At 47.7% G+C, this 24,242-nt stretch overlaps 1 pseudogene; it reads right to left on the bottom strand.

Moving 5' to 3' along the window:
- Positions 1–824: 824 nt before the first annotated feature.
- On the bottom strand, positions 825–23,646 carry LOC146403839 (elongation factor 1-alpha 1-like; annotated as a pseudogene).
- Between the last annotated feature and the right edge of the window lie 596 nt (positions 23,647–24,242).

Here is a 24,242-nt window from a genome sequence, read left to right as displayed (position 1 = left end):
TTTTACCTCTGGTTTTCCTGTAAACTGGAAGTTAGGCAAAAAGGCTCATTTAGGTTCAGGTTAAATATTTCGTAAGTGATACTGTGTATTGGATATTGTATTACCCCAGGAGACTCAGGTTTATAGCAGCTTTCCCACTATAACTTGGTTAAGGTGGCAATGAGCTTGGTAAGTGCTGGAACTTAGCAACACAAAATCATTATTGTCTAGTATTAACCCCATTTTACAGATGCAGACACGGAGACTCCTATACTTGCAGCTAAATTTCTTTAGGTAACAGCTTTTTTTTTTTTTTTTCCCCCTCCTCATTAAACTTTTTGAAATGGGTCTCAAAATTCTGTGACAGATTTTTGGTAAAGTTGATTCCATTAAAAATTACTGATTTTAGGAGTTCCTGTCGTGGCTCAATGGTTAATGAATCCGACCAGTATCCCTGGAGATGCAGGTTTGATCCCTGGCTTTGCTCAGTGGGTTAAGAATCCAGTGTTGCTGTGAGATGTGGCTTGGATCCCTCATTGCTGTGACTGTGGTCTAAGCTGGCAGCTGTAGCTCCAGTTAAGCCCCCTAGCCTGGGAACCTCCACATGTTGCAGGTGTGGCCCAAAACAAAACAAAAATACTGATTTTAAAAATAACTTAAACCTGCCACACACAAAACAAATGGTCCACAAAACACTCTTTTTCCTTCTGAAGTTTTATGATGCATTGTTATCATTAACCAGTCTTTTACTGTTAAACTTAAATGGTCAACTGAGACAAACAGTTCTGAGAGTGTTATTCCACTCCTGATGAAGACTGGGGTGGCTGGTATTGGGGGAATAATATTCATTTAGCTTTCTGAGCAGACTTGGTGACCTTGCCAGCTCCAGCTACCTTCCTGTCTTCTTGTCCCTTGCTTTGATGACACCCATAGCAACCGTCTGTCTCATGTCATGAACAGCAAAATGGCCCAGAGGAGGATAGTCAGAAAGGCTCTCAACACACGTGGGCCTTCCAGGAACCCTAGCAACGGTGGTAGCATCACCAGATTTCAAGAACTTGGGGCCGTCTTCCAGCTTTTTCCCAGAATGATGAACAACCTTCACCTTCCATTCGGCTAACTTGCCGGCAATGCAAGCTGTGTGAGAACCCAGCACAGATGCATATCCAGCACTGATTTGGCCAGGATGGTGTTTAGATGTTTTTAGATGAGCTCTAAAGCCAGCTGCTTCCATTGGCTTTTTTTTTTTTTTTTTTTTTGGCTTTTTGCCTTTTCTGGGGCCGCTCCCATGGCATATGGAGGTTCCCAGGTTAGGGGTTGAATCGGAGCTGTATCTGCCGGCCTACGCCAGAGCCACAGCAACGTGGGATCCAAGCCGCATCTGTGAGCTACACCACAGCTCATGGCAACGCCAGATCCTTAACCCACTCAGCAAGGCCAGGGATCGAACTCGCAACCTCATGGTTCCTAGTTGGATTCATTAACCACTGAGCCACAATGGGAACTCTGATAGACAGGTTCTTGACATTGAAGCCCACATGGTTCCCAGGAAGGGATTCACTCAAAGCTTCACGGTGCATTTCAACAGAGCCACCATCCCAGCTTCTTAGAGCTAAAAGGTACCTTAACAAATAATTCATTCACTTATTAGTTCATTCGAGAATAGGTGATGCCAGCTTAGTCTGAGTTAGTTGTTCAAGCCCTGAGTCAGGCATAGGGGACGCATCAATGACAAATCACCTACAGGGAGCTTACATTGTAGTGCTATGAGAAATAAGTAAGTTTGCAAAAGATGTTACATGATTTGGAGGGATGTGAAGGTGCATCAGGGAGATGGAATGGGTCTTATTAAGAAGGTGACTTTTGGAGGGGGGGTTCCTTTTTGATTTTATTTTTAATTTTTTCTTTCTTTCTTTTTTCTTTTCTTTTCTTTTCTTTTTTTTTTTTTTTTTTTTTTTTTGCTTTTTAGGGCCACACCCACACATGCGTATGGAAGGTCCCAGGCTAGGGGTTGAATCTGAGCTGTAGCTGCCAGCCTACACCACAGCCACAGCAACGCAGGATCTGAGCCGCGTCTGCAAACTATACCACAGCTCACGGCAACGCCGGATCCTTAACCCACTGAGCGGGGCCAGTGGACGAACCCGCAACCTCAATGATACTAGTCAGGTTTGTTCCACAATGGGAACTCTGAGAAGGTGACTCTTAAGCCAATACTTGCAGGAGGCGAGAGTGTACACCAGAGTCTCTCCCTACTCTGAGGGGAGAGTGTTCTAAGCAAAGGAAACAGTCCATGCAAAGGCACTGAGGCAGAAGAAGGGCAGGTATATTTGAAAAACATGGAAGAATAGACCCTCCAGCACCCAATCCTAAGCCATCTGACAGAGGCACCTCATCCATTCAGTCAACAAATATATAGATATATGGACAGGTTCCTTTGCTTCCGTAATAGTCTGTGTATGGGGCCCCATTCAAAACCTGCAGATGCATTTGTGTGTCCCTCTTGCCAAACTGTCTGATAGGTCCCCCCTGAGACCCAGTCCCAGGGTGATTCTCCCACAGGATGATCCAAGAGGAATGGATAGATGTGAACATCCCGTGACAGAAGGAGAAAGAAGACAGGCACAGATTCAGAGGTGGAGAGGTCAGTTTGGGGCCAGTGGCATGAGTAGGAGCTGGGCTGTCCTCCCTGCCTTCCTCTGTCTGAGGCTTTTGGGCCTCTCTGAAGTCCCACCCTGGCTGATGGCTCAATTTTTTTTTTTTTTTTTTTTTTTTTTTTTTTTTAGGGCTGCATCTGAAGCATATGGAAGTTCCCAGGCTAGGGGTCCAATTGGAGCTGCAGCTGCCGGCTTATACCACTGCCACAGCAATACGGGATCCAAGCCACACCTGGGACCTATACCACAGCTCACGGCAACACCAGATCCTTAACCCAATAAGAAAGGCCAGGGATCGAACCCATATCTTCATGGATACTAGTCAGGTTTGCTACCGCTGAGCCACAATGGGAAGTCCGCTGATGACTCTATTTGCCCCACCTCAGCTGGCAGCCCCTTATTGGCGATCCTTGTAGAGACCACTTGAGGACAGTGACGGCTGCCAGGCCGATAAATCCACTCATCTAAACCACTAAGTATTGGAGTTTCCGTCATGGCGCAGTGGTTAACAAATCCGACTAGGAACCATGAGGTTTCGGGTTTGATCCCTGGCCTCTCTCAGTGGGTTAAGGATCTGGTGTTGCCATGAGCTGTGGTTTAGGTCGCAGACGCAGATCAGATCTGGTGTTGCTGTGGCTCTGGCATAGGCCGGCAGCAACAGCTCCGATTCAACCCCTAGCCTGGGAACCTCCATATGCCTTGGGAGCTGCCCTAGAAAAGGCAAAAAGACAAAATAAATAAATAAATAAATCACTAAGTATTTAGAGGTGAGGCCTCATAGGGGAACTTGAATTTGAAGCTGTGGGAGACGAGTTTCTACACTTCGCAACCCCCACCCCCGATTTACCAAACTGGAGACTGTACACACAGCGGAGAATCTGGGAAGAAGTTCTGGAACCTCACAGAGAGCAGAGTAGGGAGCCCTGGGTGAGTCTTGGGTCTGCCCTGGGGATGCAGGGTGGGAAGTCTTCCCACCTCAGGCTTGGGTGTTCCAGGCTGGGTCTCCATAGGCAGCTGCTGAATTAAGAGCCCGGGCTGGATTCTCTTGGATCTGTCCTTGGAAAAGTCTGGGTTGTTTTCTTGGGTTTTTGTTTTTATTTTTTCATTTTTGGCTGCCCCTCCGCACATGGAGCTCCCCGGTCAGGAATCCGATCTGAGCCACAGTTGCGACCTAAGCCTCAGTTGTAGCAACGTTGGATCCTCAAACCACTGTGTGGCCAGGATCGAACCCTCGTCCCAGCACTCCCAAGATGCTGCAGATCCTGTTGTGTCACAGTGGGAGCTTCAACATACTTTTTTTTTTGTCTTTTTAGGGCCGCACTCGTGGTATATGGAAGTTCCTGGGCTAGGGGTCAAATCGGAGCTGCAGCTTCCAGGCTATACCACAGTCACAGTAACATCAGATCTAAGCTGAATCTGTGACCTACACTTCAGCTCACAGCAACATTGGATCTTCATGGATACTAGTCGGGTTCGTTACCACTGAACCACAATGGGAACTCCATCCAACATACATTTTTTAATTTTTATTTTTATTTTTTTTTTTGGTCTTTTGAGGGCTGCACCTGTGGCATATGGAGGTTCCCAGGCTAGGGGTCGAATCAGAGCTGTTGCTGCCGGCCTACACCAGAGCCACAGCAACACCAGATCCGAGCTGCGTCTGTGACCTAAACCACAGCTCATGGCAACACCAGATCCTTAACCCACTGAGTGAGGCTAGGGATCAAACCCACAACCTTGTGGTTACTAGTCGAGTTTGTTAACCACTGAGCCACGACAGGAACTCCCATACATTTTTTTATTGTGTGTTTTTTTTTAATTATAGTTGATTTTCAATCTTGTGACAATTTCTGCTGTAGAGCAAAGTGACCCAGTCATACATATACACACATTCCCTTTCTTGTATTATCCTCCATGGTTTATCCCAAGCAATTGGATGTAGTTCCCTGTGCTATAGAGTAGGACCTCATTGATTATTCATTCTAAATGTAATAGTTTGCATCTACAAACCCCAAAGCCCCTCTCCATCGCTCTCCTCCCGCTTGGCAACCACAAGTCTGTTCTCTAGCAACATACATGGATTAATACATCAAAAAAGCATGTAATCGAGTGAAAAGTAATAAACTGAACACTAAAGTATTTTCCACTGGAAACATGTTAAGATGAATACAGGTTTTCATTACCATCTTACTGCAATTTTCTTACATGTTACTAGCCTGCATGTTTTCTGTAATCATGCAGATGTGAATTCAAGTTTGAATGATTAAATAAATGAAAAGTCCTTCTACTGCAGAGAATCATTTCACAAGGCATGGAAAAGTCTGCTTGAAGAGCTGAGGAAACTGATCAAGCCCGGCATAGCACCGTGCTAATGGCAGAAGGCTCTGCTCAGTCACTGCGCAGGTGAGGACATGGCTGCAAGCACACAGCCAGGATCTGGACCAGAGCCCTAGAGTTCCTGCATTGGGCTGAAAGGGTGATCCCAAAGTGTTCTTGTTCCCAGCCCCCACTGCAGAGGCACCCCTTAGACCAGAATGGGTGGCCCTGCAGTGGTGGCAGCACCCCCCAACTCCACTCATCCCCAGCATCCTCTCCCTGGCTGGAGTGTGTTCCACCATCTAAAACAGTTTTTGCTCATTGGGGCTGGAAAACAGGCTGTAAAATAAATAAAGCCAGGAGTTCCCGCAGTGGTGCAGTGGGTGGATGATCTGGCTTGTCTCTGTGGAGGTGCTGGTTTGATTCCCCACTTGGTGCAGCGGGTTAAGATCCTGTGTAGGTGGAAGCTCTGGCTCGGATTTGATCCCTGGCCCAGGAACTTCCCTCTGCCATGGGTCGAAAAAAGAATAAAGCTGATGCGCAAAGCGACCTTCTTCTTTCTCATTCCCAAAGTAAGAGATTTCTTGCCTAAGACTGGAAGTGAGGGTGTGAGAGAATCAGGGGACCTGAACGGAACTCAGATGTGGCCGAGGGAGCCGATCTTAGGAAAGGTTTGGGGTGGCGCTCCCAGGAAGGACTCTCTGGAGCTCCGTATTTCGGTTGGCCAAGTCTTATGCCAGGGGACCAGGCTCCAGTATGGGACGGGGCTGGAGTCAGAGACATGTGGGGGGCCCGAGTCAGAGGGGAAGCAGGGAGTTACCCCTGTGGCACAAGAGTATCTGCAGCATCTCTGGAGCGCTGGAATGCAGGTTCAATCTCGGGCGGGGCACATTGGGTCATGGATAAGCATTGGCACAGCCCTGCCACAGCTGTGGTGTAGTTCACAGCTGCAGCTGAGTTCTGATCCCTGGCCTAGGAACTCCATATGGTGCGGGGCAGCTAAAAACAAAGGAGAAGCAGGTTTTTCTTTCTTCCCAGGCAGCTGTGGGCTGCAGGACTAAAGTGGCCTCTTCTGCTCTACCTCTTCTGTTCTCTGTTCCTGGCCCTGTGTCTAATGATCAGAGATGCACATTTTTGGAAGAGTTTCATCAAAGTCTTGCTTAGAAACAAGCGTAGCTATTAGCTAAAACCACACATGTTTTGCTTTGAAGACAAACAACAGATAAGAGAGTTCTTGTGTAGTTCAAATGGTAGAGGTCCATAAAGAACTCGGAGGAGGCCGGTGAGCAGAGAAGAACAAACATGGGCTGGGTGCGTGAGCCGCATCCGGCTGAAGCCAAAATTCAGAATGCTGGGGATAATAATAGCAGACCCTGACTGAGTGCTGGCTTTCATATAGTAACTCATCTAATCTTCCCAACAACCTGTGAGGCAATTACTATCATTAAACTCGGTTACAGACAAAAACGGAGGCGCAGAAGCAGACATTGACTCATTCAGCCCAAGGTCATATAGGTGGTGTAGAGCCAGGATTGGAACACCCGTAATCTGGTTTCAGAGTCTGCCCTCCTCTTTCTCATGTGCCCTCACTCTGAGTCAAGGGCTGATGTCCCTGTTTAGCAGAGGAGGGTAGGCTCCAATTCCCCTGCCACATGTGGAAGCGAAACAGGACCCAGAAAGCCAATCCCACTCCCTGGTGATGGTGAGGAAAGGACAACTGAGGGGAAGAATCACATTCTGTGCATGTCTTTTCCTGTGAAGCACAACCTCAGACAAGCCAGTGGAGCCTAGTCTTGCCCCTGGTTCAGCGACATACAGTGAATGAAAAGATGTTCCATGTCCTTAGTAAAATGCCAATCGAAACCACAAAGAGATACGACTGCATATCCACTAGGATGGCCATTGTCAAAAAGTCAGAAAATAAGTCTTGGTGAGGATGTAGAGAAATCGGAACCCTCAAATGATGCAGCTGCATTGAAAAATGGCCTGGCAGTCTCTCAAGAAGTTAAAGAGAGAGTTATCATATGACCTAGCAATTCCATGCCTAAATGCATTCCCCAGAGAACTGAAAATAAAGGAGTTCCCTGGTGGCTCAGTGGGTTAAGAAGCTGGCATTGTCACTCCTGTGGCCCAGGTTTGATTCCTGGCCCTGGAACTTCCAACATGCCATGGGTGAGGCCAAAAAAAAAAAAAAAAAAAAAATTGAAGACAGGGATTTATGAGTTCCCATCATAGCTCAGCAGAAAGGACTCTGACTGGCATCCATGAGGACACAGGTTCGATCCCTAGCTTCACTCAGTGGGTTAAGGATGTGGTGTTGCAATGAGCTGTGGTGTAGGTCGAAGATGCAGCTCTGATCTGGCTGTGGCGTAGGCCTACAGCTGTAGCTCCAATTTGACCCCTAACCTGGGAACCTCCATATGCCACAGGTGCAGCCTTAAAAAAACAAAACAAAACAAAATAATAATAAAGAAAAGAAAACAGAGATTCAAATAAAGAAAAGAAAACAGAGATTCAAACATTTGCACACAAATGTTCACGGCAGCTCTATTTGTGGTTCCCAAAAGGTGGAAACCATCCAAACGTCCACCAGTGGATAAATGGAAAAACAACAAAACGTGGTATATTTTTACAATGGAATGCTATTTACTCATAAAAAGGAATAAAGTATCAGCACATGCTACAATGTGAATAAACCTGGGAAAAACTATGTTACATGAAAGAAGTTAAGGAGTTCCCCTCGTGGCGCCGTGGTTAATGAATCCGACTAGGAACCATGAGGTTGCAGGTTCAATCCATGGCCTCGCTCAGTGGGTTAAGGATCTGGCATTGCCATAAGCTGTGGTGCAGGTCGCAGATGTGGCTCAGATCCCACATTACTGTGGCCCTGTCGTAGGCCAGAGGCTACAGCTCCAATTCGACCCCTAGCCTGGGACCCTCCATATGCTGCGGGTGCAGCCCTAGAAAAGACAAAAAAAAAAAAAAAAAAAAAAAAGAAAGAAAGAAGTTAAAAAGTCATCTATTCTATGATTATGTTCATATGATGTATTATCCAGAAAAGGTAAGTCCATGGAAACAAAATAGATTACTGGTTTCCAGAATCTGCAGGGAGAGGTCTGGAGAGTGATTACTTAATAGATACAGTTGTTCCCTTTATTTATTTATTTAGTCTTTTTAGGGCCGCTCCTGTGGCATATGGAGGTTCCCAGGCCAGGGGTTGAATTGGAGCTATAGCTGCCGGGGGCTACACCACAACCACAGCAACGCCAGATCCAAGCCACATCTTCGACCTACACCACAGCTCAGGGCAACGCTGGATCCTTAACCCACTGAGTGAGGGCAGGGATCGAACCCACAACCTCATGGTTTCTAGTCGGATTCATTTCCACTGTGCCATGATGGGAACTCCGGGTTTCCCTTTAGAATGATGAAAATGTTTTGAAACTCTATAGGGTTGATGGTTGTGCAACATTGTGAATGTATCAAATGCCATTCAGGTGTTCACGTCAAAGTGGTTAACTTTAAGTTATTTGAATTTACGTCCATTTTTTTAAAAAAAGAAAGAATAAAATATGAAGTGCAGAAGAGGGGAGAAATGCAGCCAGGCATCCCTTTCTCTGAAAATCCGTGTGCTTTTGGTGAGTGTGGCTGAGTGTGAGCCCAGGACACCACCACAGCGATGGCGGACATGCTTCCTCTGCTCAGGGCCTCACCTCACTGATGCATCTGCTCTCACAACACCATGGAGGTGAGGTGTGGGGGGCATACAGTTGGCTACACATGTTGAAAAGAGCAGAGCTGGGATTTGAACCCAGGCACTCAACTCTAGAGTTCATGCTTTAACCCAAATACCTACCCTTTTTGGGGGGGAGCTGTGCCTGTGACAGGCAGATGTTCCCAGATTAGGGATCTAACCCTCATCACAGCAGTAATAATGCTGGACCTTTAACCTGCCAGGCCATCAGGGAACTCGTAACTCTGCTTTTCTGTAGTGACAGTGATAATGTCAAGAGGTACAAGAGCCAACATTTGATGGGCTGTGCTCCTAGTAGATGCTAAGACATTCGTTTGTTCAAATATTCATTCCACAAACATTTATTGAATACCTACCCTGTGCCAGTTGCTTTTCTAGGAGACAGACCGGGTCCCTGTGCTCATGAAGCTTACACTCCCATGGGGTTTGAGGGGAACAACACAAGAATAAATGTGGGAGTTCCTGTCATGGCTCAGTGGTTAACAAACCCGACCAGCATCCATGAGGATGTGGGTTCTGGCCTTGCTCAGTGGGTCAAGGATCCTGCGCTGCCATGAGCTGTGGTGTAGGTTGCAGACATGGCTTGGATCCCGAGTTGCTGTGGCTGTGGTGTAGGCCAGCAGCTGCAGCTCTGATTCGACCCCTCGCCTGGGAATTTCCATATGCCTTAGGTGCGGCCCTAAAAAGAAAAAAGACCAAAAAAAAAAAAAAAAAAAAAAAAAAGAAGTATGAATATCATGTCAGGAGAGGGCTAATCAAGAAAAAAAAAAGAGTAAGTGATGAGGGAGTGACAGGATGGGCTGGAGGGAAACAAGTTTAGCAGGGAAATCTGGGGAGACTGCTCTGAGGAGGTGACACAGAAGATTTGATGAAACAAAGGAGAAGGACTGGCAAAAACCTCGGGGGAGAAAAACTGGCCGAGGGACCAGCAAGTGCACAGGCCCCAAGATGAAAGCCAGGGAGCAGGGAGCAGAGAGGCCATGTGGCTGGGATGGGGAGGGGAGTAGCAATAAGATTCCCAAAAGGAAGTCAGAGCACAGAGGTTGCAGGCCATGATGAGAAATTGGAGTTATTGTGTCTAATGAGAAGTCATATACTATCCAATGAACTCTCACAAACAACCCTGCAAGGCACATACTGTTATCATCATCATCATCCTTGTTTTTTTTTTGTTTGTTTGTGTTAGGGCCGAACCTGTGACATATGGAAGTTCCCAGGCTAGGATCCTGGTTGGGTATCCATGAATCGGAGCTGCAGCTGCCCGCCTACACCACAGTCACACAGCAACTGCAGATCTGAGCCATGTCTGCGACGTACTCCGAAACTCACAGAGCTATAACTCCGATTGGGAGCTTAACCCACTGAGCAAGGCCAGGGATTGAACCAGCCTCCTCATGGATACTAGTCGGGATCTTAATCCGCTGAGCCACAATGGGAACTCCAATTTTTTGCTTTGTTTTTGTTTTGTTCATCCTTGTTTTGTAGGATAAGAATCTGAAGCTCAGAGTGGTTAGGTAACAAATTCAAGATTCCACAGCCAGTAAGTTTGGAGCTGGGATCTGAACCAGGTCGCATGATCCCAGAGCCCAGAACCTTAAACAAACAAACACAAGCCCCAGCTACGGATCTTTTACCAGTGCACGCAAGCTTAGCCTGAGGCTGAGCTGATTTAAGCCTCCGGTAGAAATGCACACTCTCCGTATCCACACTGCATTTTCTGGAGAAGCTAGAAGTTGCCCAGAGAGAGAAGAGGATGATAATAGCTCTGGGCCCTCATGCTCTCAGCTTCATCCTCTCCTGGATTTGGAGCTTGCAGGATGAAAACCTCAGTTTAGCAATGACAAAAACTGAGACCCAGACAGGGCTTCATGTTGCCACAGGCTAAGGGGTCAGGTGGCAGAGCTGGAATTTGGACTCAGACAGTCTCAGGCCAGAGGCCAGAAGTTCCCCACAGGCCCACGTTGCTTTGATCACGGGTCCCTGACCGCATTAGACCCATGAACTTCAAATGTCACCGCTTCCCCGTTCCCGGACTCCCACTCCTGAGAGGGGGCTGAGGACCCTCCAGCCACCTTGCTGCTCCCCCCACACCCCTCCTCTTCCCCGTCACCCTATATCCTCAGCCCTTTCTTCCTTCCCTGCCTGCAGCCAGCCCGTCACCTGTTGCCAAATCCTGCCAGGCTGCCTCGAACCTACTCATTCCCTCTTTGCCACACCCAGTGCCCTGTGACTCTGTCACGCTCTCGCTCACAAACTGGGAATGCCACCAGAGGTGGCCCCACCCTCAAGGAGCTTACTTTCGAGGGGCAGAAACCCATGAGTAAACATTTTGTATGCAGGGAATAAGTCCCTGGGAAAGGAAGGCACAGGGCCATGCCTGCCAGTGGTGGTGCTCGGTGGGATTGGGGTAACCTGAGGAAGTCAGAGAGGACTTCTTGGAAGAGGTGATGCTTGAATTGAGCCCTGAAGGACAGTAGGGACAAGAGGCAGGGCCATCTCCCTCATAGCTCTCTGTGGGTTGGCCCTGAGTCCCAGACATGCCTTCCCCACCCCCGAGTCCCCAGAGTTCTCGGCCCTGCACACTCTCTACCCTGCAACTTTTGCTCAAATGGCAATTGGAGGAGGATGAAGCAATGTTGACAGGAGACCTGGAATCAAATCCCCGTTCTGACACAATCCAACAGGCTTGGGCTGGCTGTTTAATCTGGCTAAGCCTTCCTTTCCTCCCCTGGGAAATAAAATAATACCTACTGTATGTAGTTCTTGGGAGAATAAGCAGTAACATATGTCAACCTGGTACATGGCACTTATTTAGTAAGTTTTTCTTAGACAATTCGTTTTGCATGAGATACCGTTCTTCAAACCTCAGTTTCTTCTTCTCTTTTTTTGCTTTTTAGGGTCATACCCATGGCATATGGAAGTTCCCAGGCCAGGGGTCAAATAGGAGCTACAGCTGTCAGCCTACATCACAGCCACAGCAATGCAGGATCCGAGTCATGTCTTCAACCTACACCGCAGCTCATGGCAATGCCGGATCCTTGACCCACTGAGCAAGGCCAGGGATTGAACCCATATCCTCATGGATACTAGTCAGGTTTGTTTGTACTGTGCCACAACGGGAACGCCCAAACCTTAGTTTCTTTGAGAAATCATCTGAGGAGTTCCCGCTGTGGTACATCAGGTTAAGGATCAGGCATTGATGCAGCTGTAGCTCACATCAATCCCTAGCCTGGGAACTTCCATATGCTGCAGGTGTGGCCAAAGGGGGGAAAAATCATCTGAGATTCAAAATTGGTGAATCTGAAATTGGTGGTAGTGTCTCTCCTCTTCCAGACCCGTTTCACTGCTGTTGGAGCACATCTCAGAGTCTGCCCTGCATTGGTGACGTATGGTGTGTCTGACTCACCTAATAGATGCTCGGCTCTGGAGAATAACAGTTTTGTTTCATTCGTTTTTAACCCCTCAGTGCTCAGCCTAGCCCAGGCTTATCATCAGTGTTGATAAGATTGAAATATGGACGACTGGGGCAATTGGAGGTGTTGGTGATGGTGTGTCATTCTGCCTATGGGCCAGAGCAGGGACAAGCCAGGTGACAGAGATGCAACGTTGAATGTGTAAGGGGGGGAAATGAGGGTGGGAACAACATAGGTGAGATCCAAAAAATGTGGAAAATATAGGAAAGAGAAAGTGGAAATGAATAAAACCAGCATGCTTCCCATTGTCTGACCTTATATATTAGAGTCATTTAAAAATCTCCCACCGGGAGTTCCCCGGTAACATAGTGGCTAAGGATCTGGCATTGTCACTGCTGTGGCTTGAGTTCAATCCCTGGCCGGGAACATCTGCATGCCATGGGTGTGGCCAAAAAAAATCTTCCATAAATAGGCAATCCCCCAAAGAAGAAACGTAAAGAGATAGTCATCATATGAGAAAAATGGCCAAACTCACTAGAAGTAAAAAGTGAAAATTAAAACAAGAACAAGAGCTCAGAGTGGTAAAGACAGAGACAATGTATGTGTCCCATTGGTGGCCCTCCAGTCCATTCTAGTAGAATGTAAACCGATCCAGCATTAAAATGGGCATACCCTTTAATTCTATAATCTTACTTCTAGGAACTTCTCTCTCTCTCTTTTTTTTTTTTTTTTGATAGGCAGGAAGTAGATTTATTAGGATAGGACGCTTGTGAGAGATGCAAGTGGGCAGGCAAGGAGGGTCTGCCTCTAGGAACTTCTCTTAAGGAAATTATCAAATAATAGTGTGATGTACAGAAAGATTTTATGACAGGCTGCCTATAATAATAGCAAAAAATGGCAAGCAAATACTCAATGATAAGCTGCTATTAAATAAATTATGACTATAGTATGGAGCCATTAAAAATAATGTGGCATGAGTTCTCTTGTGGCACAGTGCATTAAGGACCTGGTGTTGTCACTGTAGGAGCTTGGGCTGCTGCTGTGGCGTGGGTTAATCCCTGGCCTGGGACCTTCCACCTGCTGTAAGCATGGGCCCCCTCCCCGCCCAAATGTGGCAAATCTAGATTTCTTACCTCTCATGTATGCAGTGGTTATATATACATTCTTTCTACTTTTTCTACAGTTAAATAAAATAAATTTTGCATTCTATGTGGGCTGTAAGTGTCCAGGCAGTCAGGTAATCAGATAGCTGCCTCCTCTGTATGGTGAACACCTGGCTGCCCCGGGGTGCTCACCTGACATCCTGGCTACCTGGTCTCCATCAGGGCACAAGCCTGAAGCCACCATCAGAGGAACTCTTTTCAGACCAGAGCAGGTCAGACTGTCTGGCCTGTGACAGCAGAAGAGGGACAGGTTTGTGAGGACAGAGGTGGGGCTGTCTGTCCGTGGCAGCTCTGCTCTGGAATTAGGGGTCGCAGACTCACAGAAGAGTGGCACAGGGCCCCACTCCACAAAGCAGGGGTGTGCCATGAGGAAGGGAGGAATTAAGACCCCCTTCCCCAGGACATCACCAAGTCAAGGCCTCATTGTCATGACCAGTCATCACAATGTCAGGTTTCCCCAAGCTCAGAGGAGAGAACCCTGATGTCTGTTTTGGTATTAAGTGATCACCAGCCCTTGTGAGAATCCCCCACCTCCCAGGCACATCTCTGTCCTCACAAAGGGTCCCCAGGAAGGGGGCTCCAGGCACCAGAATGTATTCGAAGTAAATCCTTGGGCTTGAACTTGCTCCAGGCTGCAGGAAGCTGAGACCTCTCTGGATTAATGGAGAAGCAAACAGGATGGCGTTTAGAGGAAAAGGCAGGAGGGTGGGCCCTAGAGATAGGTCCTACTTCCTCTAGGAGTCCACCAGAACTTTTCCTTCTATTATTCATTGACAGTGAGCGCTTCCTGCTTGGTACTATTGTCTTTTTATGTGTTTTCAGGCACTTCATAGCTTACCTCCTTTATTAGATTGACCATGCCCCGAGGGAAGGCCAGTTCCACTGGTCTTTGTATTCCCTCTCCCACCCCTTCAGTACCAAGCCTGGTGCCTTGGGCAATAGTATTCCTTCCACATGTACTTACTGAGGGCCCACTATGTGCCAAGCGCTGCTGGAGAGCCTGTGGTGAACAGGGCAGACAGGCTTTCGAATTCATGGAATGCATGTTCTCGGAAAGGAGCATCAGATCATAGACACATAAATAAATGAGAGAATATGACAAGAACAGTCATTTGATTTACGTTTTTGTTGTTGTTGTTGTTGTTTCTTTTTAGGGCTGCCCCTGCAGCATATGGAAGTTCCCAGGCTAGGGATCAGATGGGAGCTGCAGCGGCCAGCCTACATCACAGCCATAGCAACACGGGATCCGAGCCACCTCAGTGACCTATGCCACAGCTTGCAGCAACACCATATCCTTAACCCACTGAGTGGGGCCAGAGATCGGACCCACATCCTCACGGACACTATGTTGGGTTCTTAACCTGCTTAGCTCCAATGGGAATTCCTACATAATTGCAACTACATTTGTTCAGCAATTCTCAGAAACACTGAGAATAATAAAAATAACAATGAGATAAGGCAAGCAATCCACCTGCCACTCTACTCAGTGAGCCCACACCAAGAGAGAGTCCGAGATGGAAAATGTGTATCTGTTGTTCCCTCCCAAGAGTCTCACCTTGCTGAAGGGGACTCTGATGTTCGTGTAGTTTTTTTCATAAAGCATCACTCCTTTTTCTTTCTTTTTTTTTCTTTTTAGGGCCGCTGGTGAGGCATGTGGAAGTTCCCAGGCTAGGGGTTGAGTCAGAGCTGCAGCTGCTGGCCTACACCACAGCCACAGCAACGAGGGCTCCAAGCTGCATCTGCAGCCTGCACTGCAGCTCACAGACATGCTGGATCCTTAACCCACTGAGCGAAGCCAGGGATCGAACCTGCATCCTCACTATGTCGGGTTCTTAAACCACTGAGCCACAACGGGAACTCCCCAAGAATCACTCTTAAATAAAAGCCATCTGGTGTTCAACCGAAGGAAACAGTGGTCTGTTCCAACTTGGAGGGCAAACAATTCTCTCAAATTCACAGAGACATAGTCTATGGTTTTTCAATATGGAGTCTCCCTGCAGTGGGGTTCATGGGGAATGGGGAGCATTTCAAGGGTTATATGATTACATGTCATTTCTAGAGTACACGTGGGCTTTAGACCTAATCCCTGATAAAGTTTGACGGCCCTGCATGTATGCTATCTGCTAACTCTTCACTAACTCTATATCTGGTATCTGATAACTCAATATCTTTTTTTACGAAGTTCCTACTATGTGTCAATAACTATTCTATATACTGAAACTAGAGATGAATCTAAAGAAGTCCCACTCTCAAAGGATGAACACTGTCTTGTATTTGCATGGTGTTTCATATCTACAAAGCATTTTTTTTTTTTTTTTTGATTACACCCATAGCATTCGGAAGTTCATGGGCTGGGGAACCTGAGCTGTAGCAGTGACCTGAGCCATGGCAGTGGCAACGTCAAGTCCTTAACCTGATGAGCCACTAGGAAACTCCTCATACCTACAAAGTATTTTTGTAACGCTGACCTAATGATTTAGCTGCCCATCATCTCTTCTCTTTTTTTCTGGGAATTGTACCTCCCTGGCATCCATTCTTTTAGGAAATGTTCTTACAGGCTACAACCCCGAGTTTTGAATGGGAGCTACCACCATTCCAGTATCTCATCTCTTGTTCCTGTGGATTCAGTGGACTAGTACCCTGCCCCAGGCTGGTCAAAGTCCCGGGATTTGTTCACCTAGTTTGTGGATTAAAAGAGGACTAAAATAGGATTTGTGGAACTAGGAGCAGAGATGCAGACATTTCCGGTGGGGAAGAAGCACTGAGATCTGCTGTGCCAGCAGCCACTGGTCATGCTTTCGGGCCAAGTGGAGGAAGGGAACCTGGAAGAAGGCGCTGGTGTTCAGATGGAAGCAGAAACCAGGAGTTCCCGTCGTGGCGCAGTGGTTAACGAATCCGACTAGGAACCATGTGGTTTCGGGTTCAATCCCTGGCCTTGCTCAGTGGGATAATGATATGGCATTGCCGTGACCTGTGGTATAGGTTGCAGAGGCGGCTCGGACCCCGTGTTGCTGTGCCTATAGTGTAGGCTGGCGGCTACAGCTCCGATTAGACCCCTAGCCTGGGATCCTCCATATGCCGAGGGAGCGGCCCTAGAAAAGGCAAAAAGAAAAAAAAAAAAAGGAAGCAGAAACCAGAGAGATGGGGAGGCATCCTCTCAGCAGCAAGGGTTCCCACTACCCGGTAGACTCCCCCTCAACATGAGGTTCCCTACAAATTCTTTTGGTCACTTACAAAACAAGGCTTCCGAGATTCAGGTCTGAAAAAACTCTCTCTCTCTTTCTTTCTTTTTGGGCAGCACCAGCGGCATATGGAAGTTCCCAGGCTAGGGGTTCCAATTGGAGCTACAGCTGCGGGCCTACACCACAGCCACAGTAACATGGGATCCGAGCCACATCTGCGACCTACACCACAGCTCATGGAACACTGGATCTTTAATCCACTGATGGAGGCCAGGGATCGAACCCGTGCCCTCATGGATACTAGTCAGGTTCATTACCGCTGAACCACAATGGGAACTTCTGATTTGCGTTTTTATTTATTTTTATTCTTTTTCTTTTCAGGGCATATGGAAGTTCCCAGGCCAGGGGTCTAATTCGGAACTACAGCTGCCTGCCTACACCAGAGCCACAGCAGCACGGGATCCTTGATCCACTGAGCAAAGCCAGGGATTGAACCTACATCTTCATGGATACCAGTAGGGTTCCTTTCCGTCGCACCACATCAGGAACTCCCTGATTCGCGTTTTTAGATATCATTTGTTCCTCATTTCAGGGAAAGAGCTCAGAGAAGTGATGTGAGCTTACCCCGAGAGAGCAGCAAGAATTTAACCCTGCTTCGGGAGTCCCGCTGTGATGCAACGGGATCAGAGGCCTCTTGGGAACGCTGGGACGCAGGTCTGATCCCCCGCCCGGCACAATGTCTTTAAGGATTCCGCTTGTAGCAGCTGCGGCCTCCGCCGCAACTATGGCTAGGATCTAATCCCTGGCTGGGGAACTCCATTTGCCTCGGGGCGGCTAAAAATTATAAATAAATAAACCCTGCTTCAGACCTTGGTTCACATCCTTGACCCTTAAAAGAGCTTTCTCTGCTTCTGGTCTTGTCCGTCTGCGCCCCATGTGCGTTCTGCGCCCTCTGGTCCACGTCTTTTTCGCAATGCAAAGCTGCGCACGCATCACATCCGAGTTCCATTCGGCCCGGGGCTCAGTCCCAGCAGACGCTCCTCCGTGGGGCGCCTGCCCACCTTTCCAGCCCGCACTCCCTCCCTCGGCTCGCGTGTGCCCCTGCAACTCCCTGGTGAGTCATGCTCTCAGGCTCCGTGGGCGCGCTGCTCCCTCTGCCAGGAGCCCTCGCCTGCCTGCCTGCCCGCCTCCTAGACCTGGCACTGCTCCTCCAGTCCCCAGGCAACCAGGCAGCCTCCCTGCCACCCACCAGCCTGGGCAGAGCCACGCCTCCTCCTTTCTCGAATCTTCCCCTAACAAAGTCCCCCTCTCATCGTTTCTCATTCTTATTCTCTGCCTTATAGAATAGAGGTTCATGGGACAAGATGTCAGCTATTTCTAGGCACTGGCCCAATGCCTGGAACATAGTAGGTACTCAATAAATGTTCGCAGAGAGGGTGTACAAGAGGACTGGGACCATGGAGGCTGATGCAGATATCAGGTACTTATACTTTATTAATAATCAGCATCAGTTTAGGGGTTGACAGATGTGATGCTTTTGAAGCCTATGAGAGCTAACAGGCAAATCTGAAATACCTTCTCAGAGATTCATCTTCACTCTATGTACCCAATTAACACAGGGCCATTAGTCCTTTCTGAAGCTGCCAAGATCTATTAAGCCATTTAACTTATCCTTGGGCACTTCAGGATCAGTCCCAAGGGTATTTTTTCAGGTCCCGGCAGCCAAAGCCTAAATGACTTAAGTGGTGAGCTTTCTATCACTCCCACTGGGAACCCATCCACTGAAGCAAAGCTTTAATGGATCTAAAGCACTGAGAAGCAGGAGGTCTCCCAAGGCTCAGGCTGGAATCAGCTTCAACCCTTAAAGAACACTGGTCTGGTGCCCTTGCTAAGGGCGGCCTTGGGAGTAACTGGAACAGGAAACCACCCTCTGGGGAGTGATTGGAATGGTCCTAGGAAAGTCCCCAGGCCTCAAGGATGTCCCTCAGCCATTGACTACAGTGCCTGAAATTCCCTCCATTAATCACTTAACAAATATTTTTTGAGCACCAACAAGGTGCCAGGCCCTTGGGGATCCCGATGCGAATCATTACATGTTTGTTATTCTGAGCTAAGTTAGGGCTTTGTGCTGAGCTCCAAAGTGATGGTCTCTTTGAGGGTAATCCACTAAGCATTATCAGTCATTAATACCATCCTTCCAAGGAGACTGCTGGGGCAGGAGACAGCTGCACCGTGGGGTCTCAGAACAGAGAGGATGGATGCAAGCTGTCGGGCAACGAGAAGAGATGTGAGCCTACCACCCAATTCCAAGTGTAGTCAGTGGCCACCATGGTCACAGTTAGCCAGTTCCATGCCCTACTGCCACCCCCCTGCAGCCCTCTGGAGTTGCTAGATTAGAGAAATGAGCAGAGTGGACATGTCAAGTATACTTTGTTTAAGGGATTAGTCTGAATTCCAGAGCCTGGTACCACTTTTTTTTTTTTTTTTTTTTTTCTTTTTAGGGCTGCACCCAAGGCATATGGAAATTCTCAGGCTAGGGACTGAATCAGAGCTACTGCTGCCGGCCTACACCACAGTCACAGCAACTCAGGATCCAAGCGGTGTCTGCAACCTACACCATAGCTTGTGGCAACGCAGGATCCCCAACCTACCGAGCAGGGCCAGGGATCAAACCTGCATCCTCATGGATACTATTCGGATTTGTTTCCGCTTCACCACAATGGGAACTCCTGGTCACATTTTAATTCCATCAAGAAATGCCCCAGGCTTGCATCTGGAGTGTGGGAGCAGATTTAAGCTAATTCCTGGTTTGGGCATTTAGTTTAGCCTCTGTGAACAAAACCAATGTCAGGGCCAACTCTAAGTTGTGTAATAGTTTTTTATACAACCACAGCTGTCATTTATCAAGTGCCTACTAGGTGGCAGGCACTTTATCAGATGCTCAATTTAATCCATTTTTTCACAATAATGTTGGGGGTGTCCATATGTTTTTCTTTTTTTTGCTGCCCCACAGCATATGAAGTTCCCCGGCCAGGGATCAGATCCCAGCCATAGTTGTGACCTAAACCTCAGCTGCAGCAACACCAGATCTTTAACCCACTGTGCCGGGGTCGGGGGGATCAAACCTGCGTCCCAGCACTCCCAAGACACAGCTGATCCTGTTGTGCCACAGTGGGAACTCCTGAGGGTGTCCATTTTTAAGACACCAAGTCTTAGGCTATTTGCTCAAGGTCACACAACTGGTCGACAATTGAGGCAGAGTTGCAGGCTCCACTTTTTTTTTTTTTTTTGTCTTTTGTCGTTTTTTTTTTTTTTTTGTCTTTTTTGTTGTTGTTGTTGCTATTTCTTGGGCCGCTCCCGCGGCATATGGAAATTCCCAGGCTAGGGGTTGAATCGGAGCTGTAGCCACCAGCCTATGCCAGAGCCACAGCAACGCGGGATCCGAGCCACGTCTGCAACCTACACCACAGCTCACGGCAATGCCGGATCGTTAACCCACTGAGCAAGGGCAGGGACCGAACCCGCAACCTCATGGTTCCTAGTCGGATTCGTTAACCACTGCGCCACGACGGGAACTCCTCCACTTTCTTTACTGTTAGGCTATACAGATCATGGGTAAAGTTAATTTTTAGTATCATCTTTGTCTAGACACAGAACGTGAGTGACCCCATCAGAACTTGGGAAGGAGAAAGGCATTTAACAAGAAAAACTTTTTTTTTTTTTTTTTTTTTTTTTGCTTTTTAGAGCTGCACTCATGGCACCTGGAGGTTCCCAGGCTAAGGGTCGAATCGGAGCTACAGCTGCCAGCCTACACCACAGCCACAGCAACATCAAATCCAAGCCGTGTCTTTGACCTACACCATAGCTCACAGTAATGCCGGATCCTTAACCCACTGAGCGAGGCCAGGTATGGAACCTGCGTCCTCATGGTTGCTAGTCAGATTCATTTCTGCTGAGCTAAAATGGGAACTCCAAGGAAAACTTATTCTAAGGAGATGGAATGGCTCAGCCATGACTTGATTAAAAATGTGAGGAAAGGAAGAAGATGAGGTGGCCAGGATGGGACTCCTACAACAGGTGAAACTGGGGACACGTGGAGGTTTTCAGCCACATTTCTCTCTCTCTCTCTCTTTTTTTTAGCTGCGCCTGAGGCATGTGGAAGTTCCTGGGCCAGGAATTGAACTTGCACCACAGCAGTAACCAGAGCAGTGACACGCTGGATCCTTAACCCTCTAAGCCGAGAGGGAACTCCATCCCTGTTCTCTTAATGGCAACAAGGAGATCATGTGCAGCTACGGGGGCCATTTTTGCCCTGGTAGAGACAGATGTAACAGCAAGTATTCCAGCCTGAGAAGACCAGCCACCGCCATCATCTTCTAAACTCTTCTACTGGGTGTTGGTCCCCAAAATGTATGGCTCCGTGGCCATGGATATCTGGTCCTTGATGGATCAGCTCATTGTTAAATGAACAAACTGGAACTGTGTGATTATCCATCCTTTTTCATGCACTTAGGGCCTAGTACCTCCAGATATACCAACAACAGCCTAGACCCTGGACCCTGGGGCCACCAGTGAGGTCTGTCTGGATGCTGAGCTGGCCGGCCCCAGGCAGACCCTCCAGCTGGCCTCAGGCCTTCTTTATAGGGTTACAGGCGCTGCCAACCCTGCCTCTCTTGTTGGGAATCTGGGGCCTTTGAGCTGGCCCTGGTCCAGCTGTGATCTTCATAGGAAACCTGGGGAGAAGCTGGTACCCATGAGAGTGTGCATCTCGTTAGACTTCTTTCCCAATTCTTTGGATACCACCTTCTAAGAGTTCATGCAGTTTCACCTGATTTTTTTTTCCAATACTTAATGAATTTTATTACATTTATAGGTATACAACAATCATCACAACCAAATTTTATAGCATGTCCACTGAGGGTTTGGGATGGACATGCAATTTCATCTGATAAATCCACTTGTTACCTTTTCCAGACATTAAAAATAGAAATAGTTTCTGGGAGTTCCTGCCATGGCTCAGTGGTTAACGCATCCGACTAGGAACCATGAGGTTGCGGGTTCGGTCCCTGCCCTTGCTCAATGGGTTAAGGATCCGGTGCTGCCGTGAGCTGTGGTATAGGTTACAGACGTGGCTCGGATCCCGAGTTGCTGTGGCTCTGGTGTAGGCCGGTGGCTATAGCTCTGATTGGACCTCTAGCCCGGGAACTTCCATATGCCATGGGAGTGGCCCTAGAAAAGGCAAAAAGACAAAAAAAAAAAAAAAAAAAAAAAAAAAAAAAAAAAAAAAGGAAAGAAAGAAAAGAAAAGAAATAGTTTATGAAGTTAAAAATCATTTCCTTCCCTCCTTCCTTCCTTCTTTCTTTCCTTTCCTTTTCTTTCTTTGTCACACCTATGGCATATGGAAGTTGCCAGGCCAGGGCTCGAATCTCAAACACAGCTGCAACCGATGCCACAGCTGCAGCAACTCTGGATCCTGAACGCACTGCACTAAGCCAGGGATCAAACCCATGCCTCAGCAGCAACCCAAGCAAAGGCAATGCCGGATCCTTAACCTGCTGCACCACAAGAGAACTCCCTTTTGCTCTGAGCACTTTTAAAGCAGATACTAGATTTCGCCCCCAAAACTTGGTATGTGCCTTTAATAGATCAGCCCATTTTAAGGGACAGAACCACAATGCCAAACAATATACCCTTAATATGATCTAATATGTAGTCTCGATGTTCAAATTTCCCAGACTGTTTCAAAAAGATCTTATTTTTACTAGTTATTGGCACTTACCAGAAGATAAATATAACAAAAACAGTATATGAACCTTGTTTACGTAGGTGTGGTTGACTTCCTATTTTTAAATTCCCTGTCATCCTGTCACTGGATAGTTTTAGCATCCATTGATGATCATGTCTAAATCTATCGTCTTACTGGAGGTTGTAAAAATCATGATTTCCTATTATTCTTTATTATTAGGGTGAATTTCGACATAAAGATCAACTTTACCTTAGCAGCTCTTTGGTTTCTTGAAGATACATTTCATGCAGGAAAGAAGGGCTACAAGCTTATTTTTCTATCAGTTTTCAGAGAGATGAGTTGGAACCCAAATAACCTCTAATAGTGACCAAAAGGAGTCTTTAAAAAAAAAAAAAATGAATTTTGTGTTTTCTGTATTTGCCACCTTTCAATACATGACATTCTTTTTGTATTTATTTATTTATTTATTTTGGTCTTTTTTAGGGCCGTGCTCACACCATATGGAGGTTCCCGGGCTAGGGGTCTAATCAGAGCTATAGCTACCAGCCTACGCCACAGCTATAGCAATGCCCGATCCAAGCCATGTCTGTGACCTACACCACAGCTCACAGCAACGCCAGATCCCTAATCCACTGAGTGAGGCCAGAGATCGAACCCACAACTTCATGGTTCCTAGTCAGATTCATTTCCACTGCGCCATGACAGGAACTCCTCATTATTCTTTTTGATGCTAAAAGTTTCCCGTCTTTGGCCAGTCAGGCTTTCCAGCTGGCCTCTGGGCCAGCTTTTGATAGCTTCCCTGCTCTCTGGCACAATCCTGTAGGCTCATCTTGGACATTTCCTGCCCTAATCAAAGATCAGCTATTTTTCCAGGGAGCTCTGCTTCCTTCCAGTGTTCCAGGCATCTTTAAAGGAGTCCCTTTGGGATGATAACATAAGCTCGAAGAACTGAACAACACTGGGAATTGGAAGCACCACATTGAGTACATGGGATAAAGGTCTTCTTCTTTGGGGATAGAGAAGGGCAGGATGAGAGGAGAAGGAGAGATTTCTGAGGCCCTGGCATGGCTTCACCTGCCTTGCTCATCCCCTTCTCTGAATCTCTTCTCCCCTTAACCTCTCCTCTTAGGACTAGCACTTTCCATTTGCCATTAAGTGCAGGTGAAAGTTGAGTCAACTCGGAACCTGACCTCCCTTTGCAAAGAGCCCAGCGTCCTTGTCCAGAGTTGCATCACTTCCCACCCAGCCCTTCCTGAGCCAACTCCCCGATGTCTCCGGGAGAACACAGCCGGCAGCATCCCAATGACATCAGGGAAACTCCTATTTCCAACAGTTTCTCCTTCAGCTGCAAAAATGTGCAGCGGCAGACAGGGTGTGGGCTTTTGATGGCTCCGCAGGAAGCAGCGTTGTTTTCTCAGCACCACCTCTGAGCGCATCTTCGGTGGGGGCTGTAGTTGCTCAGCGGGTGCGGAGCCCTCCCAACCCCCACCCTGTCCACCACCACGCCCGCGTGGGGCAGGGAGGGCAGACCCCACACCATGTGGCAGGTGTTAAGGATGACAGAGAACCAGCACAGTGGAACAAAATATAATGGAGGCCGGTCAGGGGCATGCCTGAGACGCCCTCCTGGTTTTCTCGAACGTTCTGTTTCTTCCACCCCCTGCTCGAAGAGACTGTCACTGCACTTAAATGGCTTAAGAGAGTCTCCGTGCCTGCCACGCTCCACCAGTGTGCTCATGAATCTAGAAAGGCCATTTCTTGTGGTTCCCACAGTCCCCTGGTGCTGCTGGCCAGAAATGTTGTTTATCATCACAACTTCCTCACTGTGCCCCTAATCCCAGGAGACAAGGAAAGAGGTCCCAGTTTAACAACACTCAGCACCTGTTAATCCTGGCACACAGCTCAGAGGATCTACTGTGTACCTGGGGTGCTTTCTCATGAATTCCTGTTTGCTCCTTCCAGCAGGCCTGAGGACAGATATTGTTGTTTTGTTTTTTTAGGGTCACACCCTCAGCATACATGGAAGTTCCCA

Source organism: Sus scrofa, chromosome 4 (genome assembly GCF_054392235.1).
Source record: "Sus scrofa isolate SSC_HxYL_T2T_F1_AM1 chromosome 4, Sscrofa_HxYL_maternal_Yorkshire_Landrace_v2.0, whole genome shotgun sequence".
In the NCBI taxonomy this organism is placed as follows: domain Eukaryota; kingdom Metazoa; phylum Chordata; class Mammalia; order Artiodactyla; family Suidae; genus Sus; species Sus scrofa.
This window is presented reverse-complemented; position numbering and strand designations above follow the sequence as displayed.